The sequence below is a fragment of the Corvus kubaryi genome, unplaced genomic scaffold (genome assembly GCF_017639235.1).
Source record: "Corvus kubaryi isolate FWS band 111438036 unplaced genomic scaffold, C.kubaryi_AGA036_p1.0 134, whole genome shotgun sequence".
Taxonomy (NCBI): Eukaryota; Metazoa; Chordata; class Aves; order Passeriformes; family Corvidae; genus Corvus; species Corvus kubaryi.
The window spans coordinates 12,299,561-12,320,845 of NW_024580668.1; the positions used below are offsets into that span (position 1 = coordinate 12,299,561).

Below are 21,285 nucleotides of genomic sequence, written 5' to 3' on the forward strand. Positions count from 1 at the left end.
CACCCTGAGGAAAGACTGGAGAAGACAAATGTGTGAGCATTTCTCAGCATTTTAACATGAAGACAGCAGTGCTGAGCAGGCAGGAGTTCTGTTTGATCTGTTTGATCTATTGAATCGCATTTTTCCCTTGCTTATACATCAGATTTTTTTGTATCTCGACTTTCTCCTGCCTGTGCTGAGCAGCCACAGAGATTTTCCCACCCCCCAGCAGAGCTGGGTCCCTCATTACCATCATCCAGAGCTGGCAGCCAAGGCAAAACCAGATCAGAGAATCACAGAACCAGAGCAGGGGTGGGGTCAGAAGGGGCCCTAAAGACCACCAGCAGGAAAAGACCTCTAAGGCCCTCGAGTCCAAGCATTAACCCAACGCTGCTCTGTCCATCCCTGCGGGTGTCTCTGTGCTCTGAGGAGGCTCCTCTTGCTCCTCCTCCTCGTGCCTGGGCATCAGGGCAGCTCTGGCAGCACAGGGTGGTGCCTGCCAAGGGTGTGCTCTGAACTTCCCAACGAGGAGCACTCTCCAAAAGCTTTCCCTGAAGAAAAAACCCCAACCCCAAACACATTATCCCCTTACTGCCCGTGTTTGGGAGAACAGAGAGCAGCTGCAATTCGGAGTCATGGCTTGAAGTTCTTTCAAATTAAAATAATCCAATTTATGAAAAATTCTAAGCAAAGGTGACACCGGGTGTTTCAGTGCATCCCCAGCCCAGGGGTGACAACTGGAAGGCCCCCAGGAGGAGTTTCCTGCGCATCCCCAGGGTTAACCTCATCTGGCCACAGCTGGAAGGCAAAAAAAGCTGTGTATACCTGTCCAGAAAGCTCTTTTCCTCTGCCCTGAAGCTGTGACAGCAGCCAGAAACCAGTGTTTAAAACCCTCCCCACACAGAAAGTGGTGAGAGAGAGGTTTTTAGGGGCACAGCCATTTCAGGTGGGGCCAAGGCCCATCTGGGCACGGCGTGTCCTGAGCTCTGCAATTGTCTCCTGCTGCCCCATGGAGCTGAGAGTGCTGCTTATTGATTTTCTACAGTCAACTCAATGCCAGAGCCATCGCTGCGGTTCAGAGGATGGAAAACAGAGCAGGGAGAGCCTGCAGGGCCAGGCTGACTGGCAGAGGCCCTGCCCTGTGACACGGCAGTGACAGGTATTTAACAATGCCAGCCTCACCTCGGAGCAGACACAGCTGACACTGCGTGCTGAGCGCTGGCAGCACCCCCCTGTAACCTGCCCACAGCTTTGCTCTCTGTGCCACGCCTCCCACGACAGCAAAATGTCACCGTGCACTGCCGATTTCGGGTGCGGGAAGCCATGCAGACAATCAATGTGACCGGTAATGCAAGCATCGTTTATTAGCAATACAGAGGCACTTATATAGCATTGAATACAAGCTTATCAGTTCTTTAATTAGTTTGAACTTACAAAGGCGCATTCTTACTTCTACAGAATTGGCTTAGATAAAAGACTACATTTGGCAAGCTTTATGTTTTGTCTTGAAAGATCAAAAATCTTCCTCCCTTCTCATGGTCAGTATATCTTATCAGCACAGGACTGTACCTCCTTAAAACTCCCTTTTTGTTCTCAGGCTTGTTTCTCACACAGGCATTTCTCATGGAGGCTTTTTCTCATGCAGGCCTTTGCTTGCAGGCCTTTGCTTTGCACAGTTCTGTTATTGATTTGTTCCCTTTATCAATAATCCATGTCCCTGATCCTCTAACCATTTTCCAACAGTGCACCTGAGGGGACACCAGAGCTGCTGCCCCTCCTTCTGTAGCACCCACACATCCCATCCCAGGTTTAGCTTTTCTTCCCACCCATCTGATTTCCTTTTGGTGGAACTTGTTTGGATCCTGCTGCCTGGCTCCCTGTGCTTGCATCCCAGAGGTGATGGAAATCCTCTGTAGAGCACCTTCCCAGCCAGGCTTTGCTCCCAGGGAGGCTCTCAAAAAGAGAGTTTGGTGTCTCCAAAGTGATGCTGAGATTCGGGGTGTGCTGGTGGCCTCCTGCCCTGCCCCCATCCCTCCCTCCTCCTGCAGCCCTTTGCTCTGTCTGGCTGCCAAAGGCACAAATCAGACTTGCAAGAGTTCAGGGCTATTGCCCAGGTAATTATATTTACCTTGGAGCCTGGCTCTGCTAGGACTGAGTGTAAATCCAGGCTTCAGTAGGGTGGTCAGTGACTGTCCCTGCATGAATTTATTCATACTGTGAAGTGACACTTTGTCCTCTTACCTGCTGTGGATTTCAACCTTTTAAATCATTCTGGAAACAGGACACATTTGGCAGCTAAATCCTAATGGGTTCCTTCCTTCTCCCACCATTTCACCATCTCCTCATGCAGGTTTGTAATTACAGATGGGATTTTGACAAGTCAGATTCCCTGTAATGGCAAATTTAAGCTCCCTGATGTGAATCAGAGGGAGCCAAGATGATTTTGCAATGCGTATTTATTAAGGATAATGGTGGCTGGAGTCACTTTCTCTCCCCAGAGCTGCATTCTGGGATTTATCTGCTACGAGGCCTGATTTTTAGTGAGAAAAGGATTTTACCCCCTCACAGACACACAAAGCAGCATAAACCCCATTGCTGTTGATACAGGAACACTCATTTTATGGAAATGCAGAAGACACCTTCCAGTGTCTCCAAAACCTGGAGAGGGACTTGGGACAAGGGATGGAGTGCCAGGACAAGAGGGAATGCCCTCCCACTGCCAGAGGGCAGGGATGGATGGGATATTGGGAAGGAATTGCTCCCTGGGAGGTGGGGAGGCCCTGGCACAGGGTGCCCAGAGAAGCTGTGGCTGCCCCTGGATCCCTGGCAGTGTCCAAGGCCAGGTTGGACGGGGCTTGGAGCAGCCTGGGCTAGTGGAAGGTGTCCCTGCCCAAGGCAGGAGGGAGGACTGGGTGGGATTTAAGGTCCCTGGGAACCAGCCCCTAGATCTTCCCACCCTCTCCACCCTCTCAGCCACTTTCCCACCTCTGCAGACTCACACATCAGGAAATCCCAAGGTCCCTGCCCACAGGATCTTTCCCTGGCTCAGCCAAACCCAGCATGGAACTTTTACCCTGTGCAGAGCTGTCTGGTGGGTGTAACAAGATTTGGACACCTCTTCAACGCTTCTTTTGGCCAAATCTCTGCCTTGGTGCCTGAATTGCACTGAGTCCTTCTGCTCCTCAAACCAGGGCAGCTCTCTGAAGAGACTCAAGCAGTAGAGGCCTCTACCCAAGTCCAGATCAATGTCATGGGGAAAAATTAAAACTTTCTGGCTAAATTCAGAAGAAGAAATGAAAGTGCAGCTTTTGGCTTGTCCCTGCACCCTGACAATTCCTGCCCAGGATCAATCAAGGGCAAGAATGACCTAGGTGCCACATTCCTTCTGAAAGTAGTGATAAAGATAATTTCCCTTCCCTTACGTTGCAAGCCCTGCACTCCAACTGCGACAAAGAGCTCAAATTCACACATTTGCCTGTATTCTGTTTTCTTCTAAAGGTGTTTTTATCTGCTTTTTATTCAACTGAATGAAAATGGAAATGACCTGCTTGGCTCAGGCAGGGACAGCCCTGTTCCAGCAGCGGGGCTGGGCCGCAGTGTCCCAGTTCCACATTCCCATCAGGGGAAGCTCTCTGCTTGCTGGTTGCTTTTAGGGTGTTTTCAGGGGCAAATTAATATTTCAGCAAAGCTTTCCTGATTTGCTCTGGGAGACAAATCCAACTCTTTCAAACACAGACCAGCCTGGGGTGCTGGGCACGTCCTGGGACACAGCACTAGGGAAAGGGAGGATCACTCTTCCTTGTCACCATTTGTCCCAAAAGGAGTTTTGCTGACCCAAAAAGGGAAAAATGAGCCAAGGACACTTTAGGAACCACAGAACTCCCAGCATTGTGCCTGAGCTGTGCATTTACCTTGCTCCTGGCCATGCTCACAGGCTCCATTTCAGCCACAGGAATAATTCATGAGAAATTAATCTGTATATGTATATATAAATTCTACATCCTCTGCAGTATTTTTACGGGGATAAGGACATGAAAACAGCAATTAAGCATGAGACTGACTAGACACAGTCTCTCCCTGGTCACAGGGAAGATTTTGCAGACTTTAATACCTGCCAGGGACTGGGGCTTAGCACCCCTGGGACCCTACACTGCAGCATTAACTGCCTCCAGAATTGCAGCCCTTCACCTCTGCCCACTGTGTACAAACAGCTGCTGTATCCTGTGTGGAGATCCAAATGAAGCTTTTCAATTGCTTTGGAGATGTTGGACCTAGGAAAGGTCCCAGTGCTCCACTTGGTGCTGCTTCCCTGCAGCTGGGAAAGGTGCTGTAGGAGGTGTGAGGATTTAATGGGATAATCACTAAAAACCATCAGGATTTTAGAAATTAAGGCTTAAAAGTTCCAAGTGTCCAAGACCAGGTTGGACGGGGCTTGGAGCAACCTGGGGTAGTGGAAGCTGTTCCTGCCCATGGCAGGTGGGTTGGAACAAGGTGAGCTTTAATGTCCTTCACAACCCAAACCATTCTGTGATCCTCTTAATCTGTGAACTTGCATGAACTCATAAATACGTTGGAAAACTTGTTCTTTCACTCTCTACTTTGCCTGTCCCAAACTTTTCCCAGCAACAGGAAAAATCAAGTTCATCATCACGAAGAAAAGTGTAAGGAAAAGTGCAAAGAAAACTGCAGGACTCACAGTAAAATCAAGGAAGATTTTGTTTTAAATATTTGATTTGACAGAGGAGCAAAGAAGAAGTAGGGGCCTCTTTCATGCATATGTTGCTCAGTTTTAACCATTAACTCTGTTGTGTTTTACTTACAGACCTCAGGGTTGATACTTTCAGGGTAACCAGGAGCACATCCCACTCAGCACATTCTGTGGTTCTGTGAAATATAATATCACCTGCTTAATACTCTGAAAATCAGGCCATTTCAGGTATCTTCAGCTGAGAATGGGACTCTCTGCCCCATCAGGGTAAAAATCCTTGTCTGGGGTTTTGGTGAGAGGTGAGGGTTTGGTGCTGCCTGGCTCTCCATGGCCACCTTGGCTCGTTTGCCTCTTCAGCCCAGCTCTGAAACCAGCTTTTCCTGCCTGCTTTGCTTCCCTGTCCCTGCTGCCAGCAGTGCTCCCTGCCCATGGGTGCTCTGAGGACTCCTGAGGGAGGGAAATCATCCCTGTCCCCCTCTGGAGCCAGTCCTTCGCATGCCCCCAAACCAGCCGTGCCTCGCCAGCTCCGGTGTTTGGTTCAGGTTCCTCCTGCTCTGGAAACCTGACAGAGGATTTTGTGCTGCTTTACGGGATTTGTAAATCCCCTGCAGGGGGAAAATATGTAAATATTGCTGTGGCCTTACAAAGGAGTCAGACGTTGTGGGGGCATCCTACGAGTAAAACAAGCAGCTTCTCAGTCCGGGTTCCCCTGTGAAGGTTTTCAGGCAGATTTTACAAGTCCAGTGTGAGATGCAGAATAAGACCTCCAGCACACAGATTTCTGCTCTAAACTCCAAACTAATCACAGCAGACAAGGTGATTGACTGAATAATCCTCTCTTGTTTTTATTTTCCCCCACAAATGATCCGTGTCTCTGCATTTTCCCTCCGCCCATTAGAGAGCTGCTGCAGCAAACAGCCAGAGCTGTGTCTGTCCCAGCCCTGCTTTCAGTGCCAGGCACAGCCTGATGTGACCCCCCAGTCCCCCAGAGTGGCTCTGCACTGGGAGGGACCCAGCTGTGCTGCCTTCTTAATTTGCAGCTTTCCAAAGCAATCGCATTAACGCCCGTCCCCAGTGTCCCACTTTTACAGCCTGTTCCTCATTTCCACGGAATCACAGGATCCCAGAATGGGTTGGGTTGGAAGAGATCCTAAAGCTCATCCCATTCCACCCCTGCCATGGACAGGGACACCTTCCACTGTCCCAAGTGGCTCCAAGCCCCATCCAGCCTGCCCTTGGACACTGCCAGGGATCCAGGGGCAGCCACAGCTTCTCTGGGCACCCTGTGCCAGGGCCTCCCCACCCTCACAGGGAACAATTCCTTCCTAATGCCCAGTCTGAACCCATTCTCTGTCAGTTTGAAGTCATTTCCCCATGTCCTGTCACTCCAGGCCCTTGGAAATTGTCCTTCTTTATCTTCCTTGTCGGCTCCTTCAGGCCCTGCAAGGCCACACTGAGGTCACCCCAAAGCTTCTCCTCTCCAGGCTGAACAATCCCAGCTCTTGCAGCCTTTCCTCCCAGCAGAGCTGCTCCATCCCTCTGCTCATCCTGGTGCCTCCTCTGGCCTCTCTCCAGCAGCTCCACGTCCTCCCTGTGCTGGGCCCAGGGCTGGGGCAGCTCTGCAGGTGGGGCCTCACCTGAGCAGGGCACAGGAGCAGAATCCCCCCTCCCCTGCTGCCCACCAGGGCAAGAGTCATCCATCAATCCAAAGCCCAAACTTCGTTTTCTTGGAGGGTACAGACAGCTTAGGAGTTAAATATAATTCTGGCCCTGCAGACCTTATTCCCAACTAGAGATTTCAGGACTTCTCCCCTTTTACATCCCCCTGGAGACATCTGACACTGCCAGAGCAGCAGTCCAGAATTCTGGCAAAGCTCTCTCCAAAATGGGTCACTTCCTCAAGGAGTGAACATGGAGCTGTTTGCTGCTCTTACAGGACAAGGGCATTTATGTTTTCACACAGCTGGGAATAAGATATGAAGTGTACCAGAGCTTAGGTGTCAATGTTCCTTCACAGGTCTGCAGGTCTGCAGGCTGTGGTGTGGAATTTTGTCGGGAAGGAGAAAAAAATCCCCTGAGATCGGCACTGGAGAGAGAGATGTGAGAAAGAAAGGCACACGCCGAGAAGGAAGCTCAGAGAGAGAGGAAAGGCTCCAGAAGAACATAAAGTACATTTGGGAAATGATAAACACATTAAAATCAGGGATTTCTGCTGCGTTGTGCCCATCTGGGATGGGAACCAGGACCAGCATCTGGGAATGGCCCCTTGGAGCAGGGACCCCAAGCATCCATGCTGGGGGTAATTTCACATTGCTGCTGTCACCTCAGAGGGGCTGGAGACACCTCTGCTGGCCCTGGGCAGAGGGGACACTGCTCTCCAGGCTGGCAGCAGTGGGATGGCTCCATGGAAGTTGCTTTTCAAGGATGCATCAGAGCAATTAGGCTTAGACCCAGGGACCTGGGTGATGTGGGAGAAGCTCAGTGGGAGAATCCTGAAATGGGGGAAGGTAGGACAGACAAAGTGTCAGCCCCAAGGTCACGTCCAGAGGGAGGAGTGTCCATGGGTTCACCAGCAGCTCCAGTTTGGAGGGCTCATGTCCATAACTGCACCATGGAGGCAACACAGCCCTTGCCAGGCAGCTGCCCAGCCCTGAGCAGCACCAGCCAGGATGATTTGTACTGATAATCACCTCTGAAAAGCACAAAACTGGGGTAAAATAGGAGCTGTGAGGGACAAAATCCAGTTGCTAGCAGACCCCAGTCCCACTTGCTCTTCCATTTCCACCAGTGCACAGACCTGGCCATGGACAGGAGCTCTGGGAGGTCCCCAAAGGTTTCCTGCCCCCCCCATTTCATCCAGTACAGGCACAGCCCTCGAGAGGAAAAGCCTGGCAGAGGCACCAGATCTTTCCTGCCAGGTCTCTCCTCCTTTGCATTAAGATCCAGGTTCAGGGACTGACAAATGTGCTGAAGTCACTGCTAAACCAGACTATTTCTGCAGCCTAATGGCACTTGTTTGCTGCCCAGGCTACAGGTACAACTGAGCTCGTTCTGTGTTAAGAAAGACAACCAAGAGCTAAAAATAAAGGGGATGATGGGCAGATGCACGGCTGTCACAATAGAAACAGATCCCTTGCAGCCCCTCCCCATCACTCAGAGCAGAGCTGTGACTGCTAATGGCAATTTGGCTCTCCCCTGTTCCCATTTAGGAACTTTATTTTAAATCAAGCCGAGGAAAAAAATGGAATTTCTGCAGAAGTGTTGATATTTTCCAGGGAATACAGAGTTTGGAAAGCTGCCAGTTTCAGTTGCTGGTAGAGATAACTCAGTGGGGCTTGTACCAAGCTGAGAGGTTCAGCCCTCAGGGGGAAGAAGTTCAGAGTTTGTTGCCATTGAGCCCAGGGCCAGATAAAAAATTTGATTGCAAAACCAAGTGTTTCTAATGCTTTTTTGCCTTTTTTTTTTTTTTTCTTTGCATGCTGGGAACAGCTGCTCCTCAGAGCACCCCAGAGATACTCCAGGGAAAGCACCTGGCAGAGCCTCACTCGTGACACGTGGGGCAGCTGAGCCAGGCAGGGCTCTTGGGACCAGAAATGTGCACTGGGAGAGTGGTTCCAGCCTCCCCATTCCCTGCAGAAGTTCTCCAGGTCTGTTCATCCTTCCACAGAGAGGTTAAAAGAAGGGTGTAAAAGCAAACTCCCAACCTGTTTTGTGTGCAATTCTGGGTGCTCAGTGAGAGGTACCCCCAGGAATCAGTGAGGAGAGTCACAGAATCCCAGAGTGGTTTGGGTTGGAAGGGATCTCAAAGCCCATCTCATCCCAAACCTTCCTCTAGACCAGGTTGCTCCAAGCTCTGTCCAACCTGACCTGGAATCCCAAATGCTTTTGGCAAGAAAAACCCACACTGCAAGAGTCACTCCAGCTCCAGCAGGAGCAAAGTCTTCCATGCTCTTCAGGATGTGGGGAGAGAAGGATTTCTTCTTCCTTTAGCACAGAATCAACATTTTATTCTCGGTACTCTTCATAGTTTAGAAACCCTGCTTGATAAAGTACTAGAGGGGCTCATTAACTGCAAAGATCTGTCAGTTTTCCCAAAGCAATCAGGGTGTTAGTTAGACCAAAGGAGCAAATGGAAAACTGAACAGGAAGCCAAGCACAGCCCCATTAATCCTGGGTTATGGATCGACATTTGTCAACTCTATTGAAGTCTGTTGTACTGAGTAGAGCCCAGGAGACCACTCAATTACTTTATCTCTGAGCAATTAGGATCCTGCTCTTTCAGGTCAATCTGTTAGCACAGAGGAAAAAAAAATCTGGATACAAGATTAACAGTAGAAAATCCACTGCCTTGTGTTGTGGGGTCTTTTAGAGGGGAAAAAAAAACAGCCCTGCCAGATTTTCCCTTTGAAATGCTGGGTTTGAGAAGCCAAGTTCACCGAATTTAGCATCAGCAAGGGGCTCCCAATATTGCTGTGTCCCCCAATATCCTCCTCTCCATCTCTTCCCAAGCATTTCTGTGTTTGCCAGGTGACTGCAGAAGGATCAATCCATTCTTGGAGCCAAAAATAGCCCAGGGATGCCTGTGCACTCTGCACTGGGACACGTCCAGCACAGCCAGATTGAAGGGGCACTTGTGCCACATAAGCAAAGCCCTGTCAAGGTTTAGGCTGGGGAAACCAGGAGCCACTTTCAGCTCTTCCTTAGTGAGAGTGAAGGATTATTACAGAAGAAAGGGAATTTTTGGGGTGCACATCCATTTTTCTGTAGCTCATAATTCCCTTTCAGGAAGCACAGGTATCAGGAGATGCACAAGCTTGGAGGAGTTTTTAAAAGGATACAGAAAGGTACAGAACAGGAGAATAACTGAGTTATAAATTCCCAGTATTCAGGGACTCTCGGATTTAACTTGAAAGCTGCAGCTTCTGCTTCTGACCTTAAATAAGGCACATGTGTGCAGAGGTGGGTCCTTTAAAGCAAGGATAGCTGGGATAAAAACTGCTGCCTCTCCACAAAAGCCTTCCCTTCACATCCTCCCACCCAGGGTGATGGTAGCACTTGGGAGAACTTGGAAAATGAAGCTGAGTCCACACCATGACCCAGAGATGTCACTGCACTCAACCCCACTCTCCTGAGCTGCTCTCACCCAGCTCATCCGAGCCCAAGCAGGATTTCAGCCACCAACTCCCAGCTGCTGGGGTGATGGATTGAGCTCCCAGTGACACCTGGATGGTCACAGCTCCATTCCATCACTGTTTTGGGAGGACTGCTGAGGTTACACAGAGCTGCAATCAGGAATTGCCTACACAGCCAAGGCCCTCCCCTAAATCTGCAGCCTGGTTTGGTCCTTCCGTGATTGTCCATCGAAAGATTGGGGTTTTTCATGTCAAGTAGAGATGTTGGAGAATGGGAATGGCAAAAGCTTGGATCTGGGGCTGCTTGATAGGGCTCCTGAGATAATTGAAATGTTGGTTTACAAAAAATGGCAGTCAATGAGCAATGGGAAACTCAAATTATTACCTCCAGCTTCAGGATGCTGTTTGACTCATTGAAGACTAGAGAGATGAACAGAGGTTTCAAAAATCCCCCAAACAAGCCAAAAATCCTATGATAAATGGCTTTCAATGAATGATTCCACCTATTTGTACAGGTTTTCTTTGCTATTTTAGAAGATGGAAATCATATATTGGGATTAATTTAACCAGTGAGTCAGGTTTGGTGGCTTAAATCACTCACTCCCCCCGCCTCTATCATTTCTGCAAACTCAATTCTTTTTCTTCTGTTCGTGAATCATCCCTGGTTTCCAGAATTCCATCCCTCACTCTCAGCTGTTGAATGAGCAGAGTGAATGGATGTGTTTTCTTCTCTGCACTGTTGACTCATTGCTCTTTCTTCAGAAAAGGCAGCCTGGCCATTAGCCTTGAGCTGATGGCAGGGGGGTTTAAAGAGGAAAATGAGCTGAGTCTGTCCAGCCAGGTCATTGGGCCCCGTGCACAGCTGATGGTGCACACACCGTGTTCCTCCTGTTCCATCGCCAGGGATTTCACCAGAGCCACCCCTGAGAACTCCCTGGCGTTGCAGTGATGCTTTCAGCCATTAATGCCACTCACATGGACAGGTTGGCTATAAACTTTTTTATTTTCCACTTTATGGATAGGGAACCAAGACCTAGAGAGGGTTTCTCAGGCACAGGGGAGCTGTGTAAACCCAAATATCACAGGCAGGATGTTTGGACACCAGCTGAGCCCTGTGTCCTGGAACAGCTGGGGGATGTTCATGCCTGACCCCACAAACAGCTTGGCACAGAAGCACTGCGGGTCAGGAAGGGCTGAGATGGGGACAGGGACACAAAGAAAACTCTGCTGGTGTTCAGAAGGAGGGCTGGGAGTCCTCCTGGCTTTCAACTCCAATCTCCCCATACCCAGGAGCACCAGGAGTGTTGCACTCGATGGCTGAGCAAATATATGGAGATGTTTGTTGGCTCAGAGAAGCACAAAACCCCCAAATACTGCTCCTGTTTGCTAAGACTCTTGTCTGTAGGCTCTGCCTAGACTGGGAACACTTCCTGCTGTTGGAAAACAGCTCCAGCCTGCTGGGAATGTGCATGTGCTGATGTGAAGCACCCTTTGTGCTGCTGATGCCTTTTGCTGGTCTTGAAATCAAGAGTCGAACACTGTTAGAAGGGAAAAAGGGGTTTTACCTCTGTATTTATTTTAAAGATCCTTAGGTGCACACGTCCAGGTCAAATGCACCTCAATGCACACTGCAATGCACACCCCCAAAAGATCTGGTATCACATTATAGGTGTTACTAATTAGCAGATCTATCAAAGATTCCCCAGTGAGAGGCTCGAGTGAGCCCCCCTCCGCAAGGAACCTTCCCCTGGATGGTTCTATCTTGGTTTACAGAATATGTTCTGGAGAGGACCTTGGGGTCTGGGGCACACTGATTCCCAGCTACGAAGCTTCTAAAATGTTCAGTCTCTCAGCTTGACAAACAAGTCCAAGAATGTAGGCAAAAAGCACTTTACAGAAGTTGTAAAAAGGTATAACAGGGGTATAAAAGAAAAGGCAAAAAATCATCGTGGCATCACTGCTGAGATGGGAACAACTCCAAAATTAACACCAACATATACATCTGTGTCTGATATGGATGTATATATACCAATATATCTCAATATTGGAGAGAGATAGATTGTATGGATGATAAAGACATAGATATTTATATAGGTGTAGATATAGATATAGATTAGATAGAGATGATATAGATGATATTGATGCAGATTAGATATAGCTGATATAGATGATAGGTATAGATATAGATAAAGATATAGATATAGATAGATATAGATACGAAAGCCTCCCTCCAGTGTGGCTGGGAGTGTCTTCCACCCATGGAGAGCCCCTGTCTCCAAACACCCCAGCAGGAATCCTCCTTTCATTCCCCAAACCCTGTGGCTTTCAGCATCAGAGGGAGGAGCTGGACACATCCATCCCTGAAATATCCTTTCCTCCCTGGCATGGAGAGCTCTGTCACAATACCCGAGATTAGTGCCAGGTGCCAGCCCCTGGATTCCTGGGATCACTCCATTATCCAGCTTTAATATGTAATGAAGATGACTCATTTGCCTCCTTATTACAGAGAGAAGTTGAAAAATGCGAGTTGTGGGTATTGAAAAGGCCCAGAAAGCTGGAGGCAAACAAACAGACTGCTTTTATTTTAAACTTCATGGGGTTTTTTTAAGCCAGCTGCGCACTGCCTGAGTACAGCCCTGCCCTGAACACACCTGGGTGTCCAGTTCATCACTGCATCACTCCACAGTTGTGCTGGGATAACTGTGCTGAAGCCCTCAGGCTTACATGGCTTCAAATCATGGGATCCTGGAATTGTTAAGGCTGAAAAAGACCTTTAAGATCATCAAGTTCAACCATCAACCCAGTACCACCATGTTCACCACTAACCCATGCCCCCAAGTGCCACATCCACATGTTTTTTGAACACTTCCAGGGATGGGGACTCCACCACTGCCCTGGTCAGGCTGTGCCAATTCCTGGCCACCCTTTCCATGAAGAAATTTTCCCAAATACCCACCCTGAGCCTCCCCTGGCCCAGCCTGAGGCCATTCCCTCTCCTCCTTCCCTGGGAGCAGAGCCCGACCCCCCCGGCTGCCCCCTCCTGTCAGGGACTTGTGCAGAGCCACAAGGTCCCCCCTGAGCCTCCTTTGCTCCAGGCTGAGCCCCTTTCCAGCTCCCTCAGCCACTCCTGGGGCTCCAGCCCCTTCCCAGCTCCGTTCCCTTCCCTGGACACTCCAGCACTTTAGAGCAGCATTTCTTTCTGCCCTGTAAACTCTTCTGCTTCTTATTCCATCTTGGATGGCTTTGCCCAGCTTCTGTCAGCCCTCAAATATCCCATAAAATAACCTTTTTCACAGTATCCCTGTGGATGCTCTCTGGGTCCTCCTTTATGCAATTTCAGAGGGTTGGAGAGCTTTCCATGCTGCATTGCCCTCAGAAATGGAATTCTCCCAAAGCACAGCTTTGAGCAGCACGTACATCAGTGTCTGGAATTATGCTAAGCACTGCTCATCGGAATTATTTTATTAACTGGAAAGGGGGAGCACACACAATTTAACAGGGGAGAAAGAGCAACAAATCTAAGAAGAAAAATCAGTATTTTACAGAGAGAAGAAAGCCAGGAAACCAGTGACTATAAAAGCCTTGCTGCAATTAAAGGATCTTTTATTGTGAGGACTTAAAAGCTTTCACTTTTCAGGGTACACATTATGGAAGGCAATGAAGGGATCTGCTGGGGACAGGGTGCTGGCAGGTGCCCAGGCACCAGGGCTGACAGCAAAACCTGGGTTTTACTGAAAACAGGCTTTGGTAGACCTCAGAACTGTGTCAGACATCAGCAGGACTGGCTCCATCCTGCCTGGGGAAAAGGCATGACTGCCAACAGGAGAAGGATCTGCTGGATTAGGGATTTCTCCTTCTCCCAGCCATCCGAGGCTGGGCACAATTTTGTCCTGGGCACAGTTTTGTGCTGGGCACTCTGTCACCCTCTGAGACTGCTCACAGGCATAGATCAAAGCTGCACTCCCAGCTCTGCTGCCAGGGGTGCCTGTGGAGGAGAAGCCTCACTAAAACCTTCCCAGGCAGGGGGCAGAAACGACATCAAAATATTTATCTGCAAAGAGTTACTGATTCCTGTGGTTGTTAATTCAGCAGGGGAGAGGCGTGCTGGGATCAAAACAAAGCAGAAGGGAATCAGAAATCCTTGCCTGGATCTCCCCTTAGCTCGTTTCTTTGCAGTGGGCAACGACACTTAACCATCTGAGGACTTTTCTTTCTCTGGAAACAGAAATAGATATGAAAATGTGTATGCAGAGACAAATGTGAGATTGTGTGAGCACGTGCATCGCTGGATGTACAGCGTGTTTATGAGCATCTCTTACAGAGTGTTGGGAGTCAAATAACAAACATTTTGGAGCATTTGCAGCTCTGTTGTTGACAGCAGCTGGAGCAATGCAAAGCATCATTCACCATTTCAGAGCTGCTTCTGCAGTGCATGCAAGGAGCTCACACTGGGTGGAACAGAGTAACACATTGAATTGTGTTGTATTGCGAGAAAATTTGATTTATTTGACGGCTTTGCTTTGAATACAAAAAAAAGACCAGTAAAGGAATTGTTTTGTTATTACTGTGGAGCATGGCTGAGATCTCAGCAGCAGTTGGAGGTTTATTTAATATGGAACAGCTGCAGGAAGAGCTAATAAACCTCCCCTAGACCCAAAGTAGACTCGAGGAAAGAGTCCTGCAAAGACTCTGAGAAGACAACGCTAACTCATAAAGTATTGGTTTCTTATTGTATTGATTGTATTTCAGTGATAAAACATAAATTTGGTGTATCCAGCAACGACAGCTTTACTGCCTTATTGTGCTGATTATTACAGAAAGCATAAATTGGGTCATAATTCTGAAAAGTCATCAGAAAGCCATGTGCAACTCTGAGTTACTCATTTGAAATAAGGCTTATGAGACCTTCAGGAGCAGATCAGTACATCAGTGAGTGTGTTGGAGCACGAGGAAGGCTCTGACACACACACCCACCTGGGTTATCTCCACTGCACCCCTGCCCCCACGGCCAGCTCATGCTCTGATGTGCCCCACTCCCAGGAGGGGCTGAACGCCTCTGCTGTGGGGGAATGCTGAGGGAATTGGGGGTGTCCAGCCTGGAGAAGAGAAGGTTTTGGGGTGACCTAATTCATTTCCTGAAGGGAATCTGTAAGAAAGATGGGGAGTCACTTGGGACAAGGGGGGGAGTGCCAGGACAAGGGGGAGTGGCTTCCCACTGGGAATGGATGGATGGGATATTGGGAGGGAATCCTTTCCTGTGAGGGTGGGGAGGCCCTGGGACAGGGTGCCCAGAGAAGCTGTGGCTGCCCCTGGATCCTTGGAAGTGTCCAAGGCCAGGCTGGATGAGGCTTGGAGCAGCCTGGGATAGTGGAAGGTGTCCCTGCCCATGGCAGGGGGTGGAATGAGATGAGCTTTAAGGTCCCTTCCAACCCAAACCATTCTGGGATTCTCTGATTAATGAGCAACTGAGGGCAGGAGCCCGATGCTGTTTATGGCGGTGAGTAATCACAATAATCAGCATTTCATTCCCCTCACTTTGATGCAACCTCAGAATTCGGTAAAAATGTACCTCACGAGCTGGAAGGACTGTGAGGAGCACAGGAGCAAGGCCTGTCGCAGGGCACTGTCACCTTACACCTCCCTCTGGGAATCCTGGGCATGTGCCCCTGGAGTGTCCCTGTGTACTAGTTTGAAAACAAACTAGTGGGAGACACCAAGTCAGAATAACAATTTAATAGGAAAATAAAATAAGGGAAAGAAAAAAAAAAAACCAACCAAAAATAAAGGCAGAAATCACTGGGTTAAACTCACAGAGTCAAGATACAACCTGACTCCCTGTTAGGCAGGGTGGTGGTAGCAGTCTGGTAGAATGATGGCTGCAGTCCTCTGAAGTGGTGATCCTGTAGAAAAAGGGTCTGCTCTTCCTCAGAAGGTCCAGTGGTGGCTGTGTAGATCCTGTCCTCTGGAAATGCAGTGGAAAGGTTGTCTCTGGTGTTCAGAATCTCAGATTATATCCAGGATGGGATGCTTGGTTCCTCCCGCTGGGTGGAGCATCTCACAATGGGGTCATGAGTCATGAGGCCAAGTGTTGATTGGGCTCATTAACAGAAGATAGTCCGGAGGGAGTTATCTCTGAGTCATTCGGCAGGACAATGATGGGCCATTAACAGAAAGATAGTCTGGGGGGAGGAGGCAAGGAAACACTGCCCCACCTGATTTCAACAGCTCATGGGGATGGTACTAGAATACACTGCAACCCAGGACACCCTGGATCCCACCTGAGGAATCCATGCTGGAAAGGGAAAGCCATCCTGAGTTCATGGCTGAGCAGACTTATCCCTCTCACTCTGAGCAGCAGCCCTGCACAGCGCGTCTTGGCCGCCTCCTCCTGAGCGCTAAGCAAACATCCACTCATCTCCTCCATGGGCTGGTTTCGCAGGGGACGCAAAATTCTTGGGCAAAACCGCCCCAACTCTGGTCCCACCCAGCCATGGGCCCTTCTTTGCATCTCTCACAGTGTGGCCAGCAGAGATGCTCTGCCATAAGGCCAAGCTACAAACCCACCACAGCTTGGCCCAGCCTGTTTGGTTTTTTCCAGAAACCAGAGTTGGTTTTGAGAACACGACATTCCCAAGAACATCTCCCAGTCCTTCCCTCCCAGGGGAGAAGGGGCTGTGGGTGATGTTCTTCTCCCAGCAGCCATCCAAGGGGCAATGCCCAACAGCCTGGTGTTCAAGTTCATAAATCCCAGGATGGTTTGAGTTGGAAAAAACCTTAAAGCTCATCCCATTCCACCCCCTTGCACAGGGCAGGGACACCTTCCCTATCACAGGTTGCTCCAAGCCCTGTCCAGCATGGCCAATATCCTTTGGGAAGTTCGATTGCAATGAGTAATTGGTAGCTTTAAGCCTCAGAAGGAATGTAATGATCTCCAACTGCAAATACAATAGATCTGGTGAAGTTAAAGGTACCACGAGATCAGATAAGAGCTTCTCAATTTGAAATGGAATATGGAGTCCTCTCTCTTCCATTGTATTTTATCAATTAACCTTCAGCAAGCACAAAGGTTTCCCTGGATCTGGTGCTCCTGCTGGCATCTGGAGGAAAAGATACAAATTGTACAGATTTCTCTTTTTTGAGGAGAATACTTTTAATAACCAAAAATGTTTCTGCACTTGGAATAATGAGAGTGACTTTTCTCTTTCAAATGCTAAATTATTTCCAGCTGAGCTGTTGGGAACCATTAATAATTCCAGGAACTCTGCTTTCGGTGAGAACAACATCTGTTGGAAGGTGTTAAGGCATTGGAATAACCTGACTTTCAAAGTTATTTTACCATTCTTTTATTCTCTTTGTGAAGAAAAAAAGGATGCTTTGGTAAATTATAGGAAGAAGCTGCTAAAGTGCCATTGGAAAATAAGGAGGGCTGGATGTCTGCAGTGCCAGGGGCACCAGCTCTGCTCTGCTTTGCTCTCCTTCCCTGGAGTACCAACTGCTCAGAGCTGTGCCTTCCAGTCTCTTCTCATCTGCAAACCCCAAAATGTTGCCAAGGGCACATTCAGACCCCTCATGATTACTTTTATCTGCCCCTCGTGGTTATTTTTAACAGATTTATTATTTATCAGCCTCTTGACATTAGGCCGCATTTCCCAACTCCTTTTCCCTGGCTATTTACAAGTTGTTCACGGATCATTAGCAGACCATAATAATCACAGAATCAGAGGATGGTTGAGGTCAGGGAAGACCTTTAAGATCATGGAGTCCAACCATCAACCCACCACCACCACGTTCACCACTAACCCATATCCTCAAGTGCCACAGCCACAAGCTTTTTGATCACTTCCAGGGGTGGTGATTCCACCACTTCCCTGGGCAGCCTGTTCCAACACTTTACAACCCTTTCCATGAAAAAATATTCCTAGTGCCCAATCTGAAGCTGTCCTGGTGCAACTTGAGCCATTTCCTCAGAAGGAAGGATCTTCCCCAGTTCTTCTTGCCGAAGAGGAATGAGAGAGATGAAAAGCATGGATGGACCTCTGAAGGACAACTCATCCCTCAAGTGTATGATCCTGTGGACGACACGGTGCAGATGCCAGTCTCTGTCTCTCTCCACAGACACTTGGGAGAAGTTAGATGACTGAATGAGACCCAAGATCAAATTTTTGAGGGATAAAGCTAAGAAACATTTTGTTCTCCTTCCAGAAATGAGTCAGATAAATGAATGCACTTAAAAGATTAACAGAATTTAGGAGGCAGACCCATGTGCAGAGTGGTACTTCAAGGTCTCCACCTGTTTGGAGATGGGAATTTGAGTCAGCTTATTGACAAAGCTGCTTTTCCCAGACTCAGTCCACAGGCAGGGTTAGAATTTCGTGTCTCTGCAAAGTTCAGCTGTGGAATTTTGTGTGGTGCTTATGTTTAACCAGAACCTTCCTCATCCTCCTGAAAAATTCCTCTGCCAGCCCAGCTGAGGAAGCAGCAGACCTAGTGAATTTCCATGTGGGTTACATAGAGATGTTGCAACCCAGGTATGAGTCTCCCAAAACAGCGCTGTGATACTACATCTGTCCTTATTCCCTCATCAAATATTCCTCCCAATTTGCATGACTTTCCATACAATGTATTTATTGAATTCTCAGCTCTTGGGAAAAGTGCATATCAGAGCCATTTTCCACTGTTGCAAAAGTGAATGAAGAGACTTCATAATAAAAGAGGAAATTTTCATTAGACAATGTCCCCAGCAGCTGGGAAGGCATCCCTGATCCACTGTCCTGCCCAGCTAAAGGAGGGGATCCTTTGTTGGTCTGTACAGATGAAACTTTTTTCTAAAAACATGTCCTGGCACTGCTGAGGCCCCACCTCAAATCCTGGGGGCAGTTTTGGGGCCCCTCACAAGAAAGACACTGAGGGGCGGGAGCACATCCAGGGAAGGGAATGGAGCTGGGGAAGGAGCCCCAGGAGCAGCTGAGGGAGCTGGAAAGGGGCTCAGCCTGGAGCAAAGGAGGCTCAGGGGGGACCTTGTGGTTCTGCACAACTCCCTGACAGGAGGGGGCAGCCGGGGGGGGGGTTGGGCTCTGCTCCCAGGGAACAGGGACAGGAGGAGAGGGAACGGCCTCAGGCTGGGCCAGGGGAGGTTTAGATTGGACATTAGGGAATATTTCTTACTGGAAAGGGCTGTCCAGCCTTGGCACAGCTGCCCAGGGCAGTGGTGGAGTCCTCATCCCTGGAGGGATTTAAAAGCTGTGGGGATGTGGCACCTGGGGACAGGGGTCAGTGGTGGCCTTGGCAGTGCTGGGTTAACAACTCAGTGACCTTGGAGGTCTTTCCCAACCTAAACCACTCTGGGATTCTGTGATTTTCCAATAATTTGGTCCATTCCCAGGAAAATCCATCCCAATTCTCTACAAACCACAGTTGTTTTGCTGGAAACCAAAGGACCAGCTTTGGGTACCCTTTGTGTTTGAGTCCCCCTAACCCCAGTTTCAGAAATGGTGGTGTTTGTCAAGCCCAAGTGAATATAAGGGCTAAGCCAAGTCCAAGCTTCTGCAGCCTCCAAATTTGGGGCTGGAGTTTGATTGGAAGGGTTTGGATCTGACCACAGATTAAAGCCTTGTGCTGTGATGATTTGACAGCAACATTACACAGCTCATGTTATTCATTGAACCTCATTCATTTAAGCTTAGGCTTTAAGAAGCTGCTGGAAGCGGAGTTGTTGTAGGGGTCATTCCTGAGTTAAACTTGTCAATGTGAAGGGCTCCTGTGAGACGAGATCTGGAGGAGTTGTTAAAAAAGCACATTGAGTGAGTAGCTAAGGCAGCCATCAGATTCTCCGTGCTGGGCTTCTCCTTTTTACACTTCTGTGCAATCCTCAGTTGGGGTAAATATTGATGACACTGGGGGCAGGTCTTGTGTGCATCGTGAGTAATCTAATGGGGTTTGTAGCACCTCATTCTGATGCTGATGGAGCTGCTAATTCAGGAGGTTGCTCATTGCTTGTGACAATTGGAGGGAGCAGACGTGGCTGTTCAGGGCACTCTCGTCATCTGTTACAGGGCTGCCCACCTATGAGAGAAGAAGCCAAGCAAACTACCTCAGAGAAAAAGAATCTTGGAAAGAAATTAAGGTTTAAAGCACGTCAGAAAAGTTTCTGGTGGAGGAGAAGCTGCAAAAGCACAACCTTTAAAAGAAACAATACAGGACAGCCTTACCCCTCACTTTCCTTCCAGCGCAGAATCCACTGATGTTTAAGGCCATGGTGGAAAGGTGGGAGATCACTTTGGAAAAGGCTGAGATGTGTCCCTGCATGTGGTTCAAACATGCTTAAAGCACCTGTGGGTCCTCCTGGGACCAGGGAGAGAAATCCCTGCACTGACATTGAAGCATCATAAAGGTCTCCCCATATGGACTGAGGGAAATTCTTCCACGGCTGAAATGATCAAAGGATGGAAGAGATCCCTGCTCCTTGGTCCTGCCCTCCACAAAATTGGGAGAGCAGAGAGAACACAAATGCTGAAGGGCTGCAAGTCCCACCACCCCTGAGAAGGGGAAGAGCCACTCCTGAACCATGAGCTCCAGGCCCACTGAGCTCCTGCTGGTGAGGTTTGGTTCCTGAAGCTTTTGGGAAGTGTCCTTCTCCACCAGAAACTTGGAAGGATGAAGGACTGGCTTTAGTTTAACAAAAATATTTGTGCAACAAAAACCTGCTAAAAGCAGATCTTTCCTGTGTTCTCTCTCCTGTTTTACTGTGTCTGCTTTCCATCTTCTCAGTTTATAATCTCCAATATTTAAAGCCTGTTCTAAACCCTCAAGTTTTATGTTGGACTTAAGAATCAGCTTGTTTGTCATGCACTGCACTTGCTTACTTTCCTCTTTCCCTCTCATTTTGTAGGATTCTGGAACAATAACCAAGTCAAGAAGAAAGTTATCCAATAAAAACCTTCTGGAGGATGAGCATTGATTTTCCTGACACAATTTGGAACTCATTAGCATCTTCTGTTGCAGTGTTACGTCACCCTTTCTGCCAGGTGAGCTGCCTTGGACTGTATTTTAAGAGGTTCTGTCTGGAGAGCACGTGGACTGTGGGGTGAAATCCAAAGTAAAATTCCCAAGGGAAGCTCAGCAGTGGAGACATGAGTGATAGACATTAAAGGCACAGGATCAGCCCTGCTTGATGCTCTGCAAATGGAAGTTGCTGAGAGCTCTGTGTTGTACAATACCAGCACCAGGGTGTCCTGGCCCAATTCCCAGTCTCCATCACCACCAGTAATCCTGGCAGAGGCAGCCTTTGGCCATGGGCTGTGCCTTTCCAGCACCTTCCTCACAGCCCAACCTCCCTCGGTGCTGGGAGCTCACGGCAGGTCAGGAGTGCGGAGTGTGGGACAGGAGGGGAGCTCAGGGACAGCCTGGCACAGCCAGGCAGCAATCCTGGGGATTCCATCCATGCGGGCACAGGCCACCTTGTCTTTT

General features: G+C 48.8%; 1 long non-coding RNA gene across 1 annotated transcript in view; it reads left to right on the top strand.

Moving 5' to 3' along the window:
• LOC121675412 overlaps positions 1–20,785 on the top strand; it is a 35,462-nt gene extending 14,677 nt beyond the window's left edge. The window contains exon 2 of the long non-coding RNA XR_006020073.1: positions 20,708–20,785. This is a non-coding gene — a long non-coding RNA (uncharacterized LOC121675412). The remainder of the gene's footprint in view (positions 1–20,707) is intronic.
• The last annotated feature ends 500 nt before the right edge of the window (positions 20,786–21,285 follow it).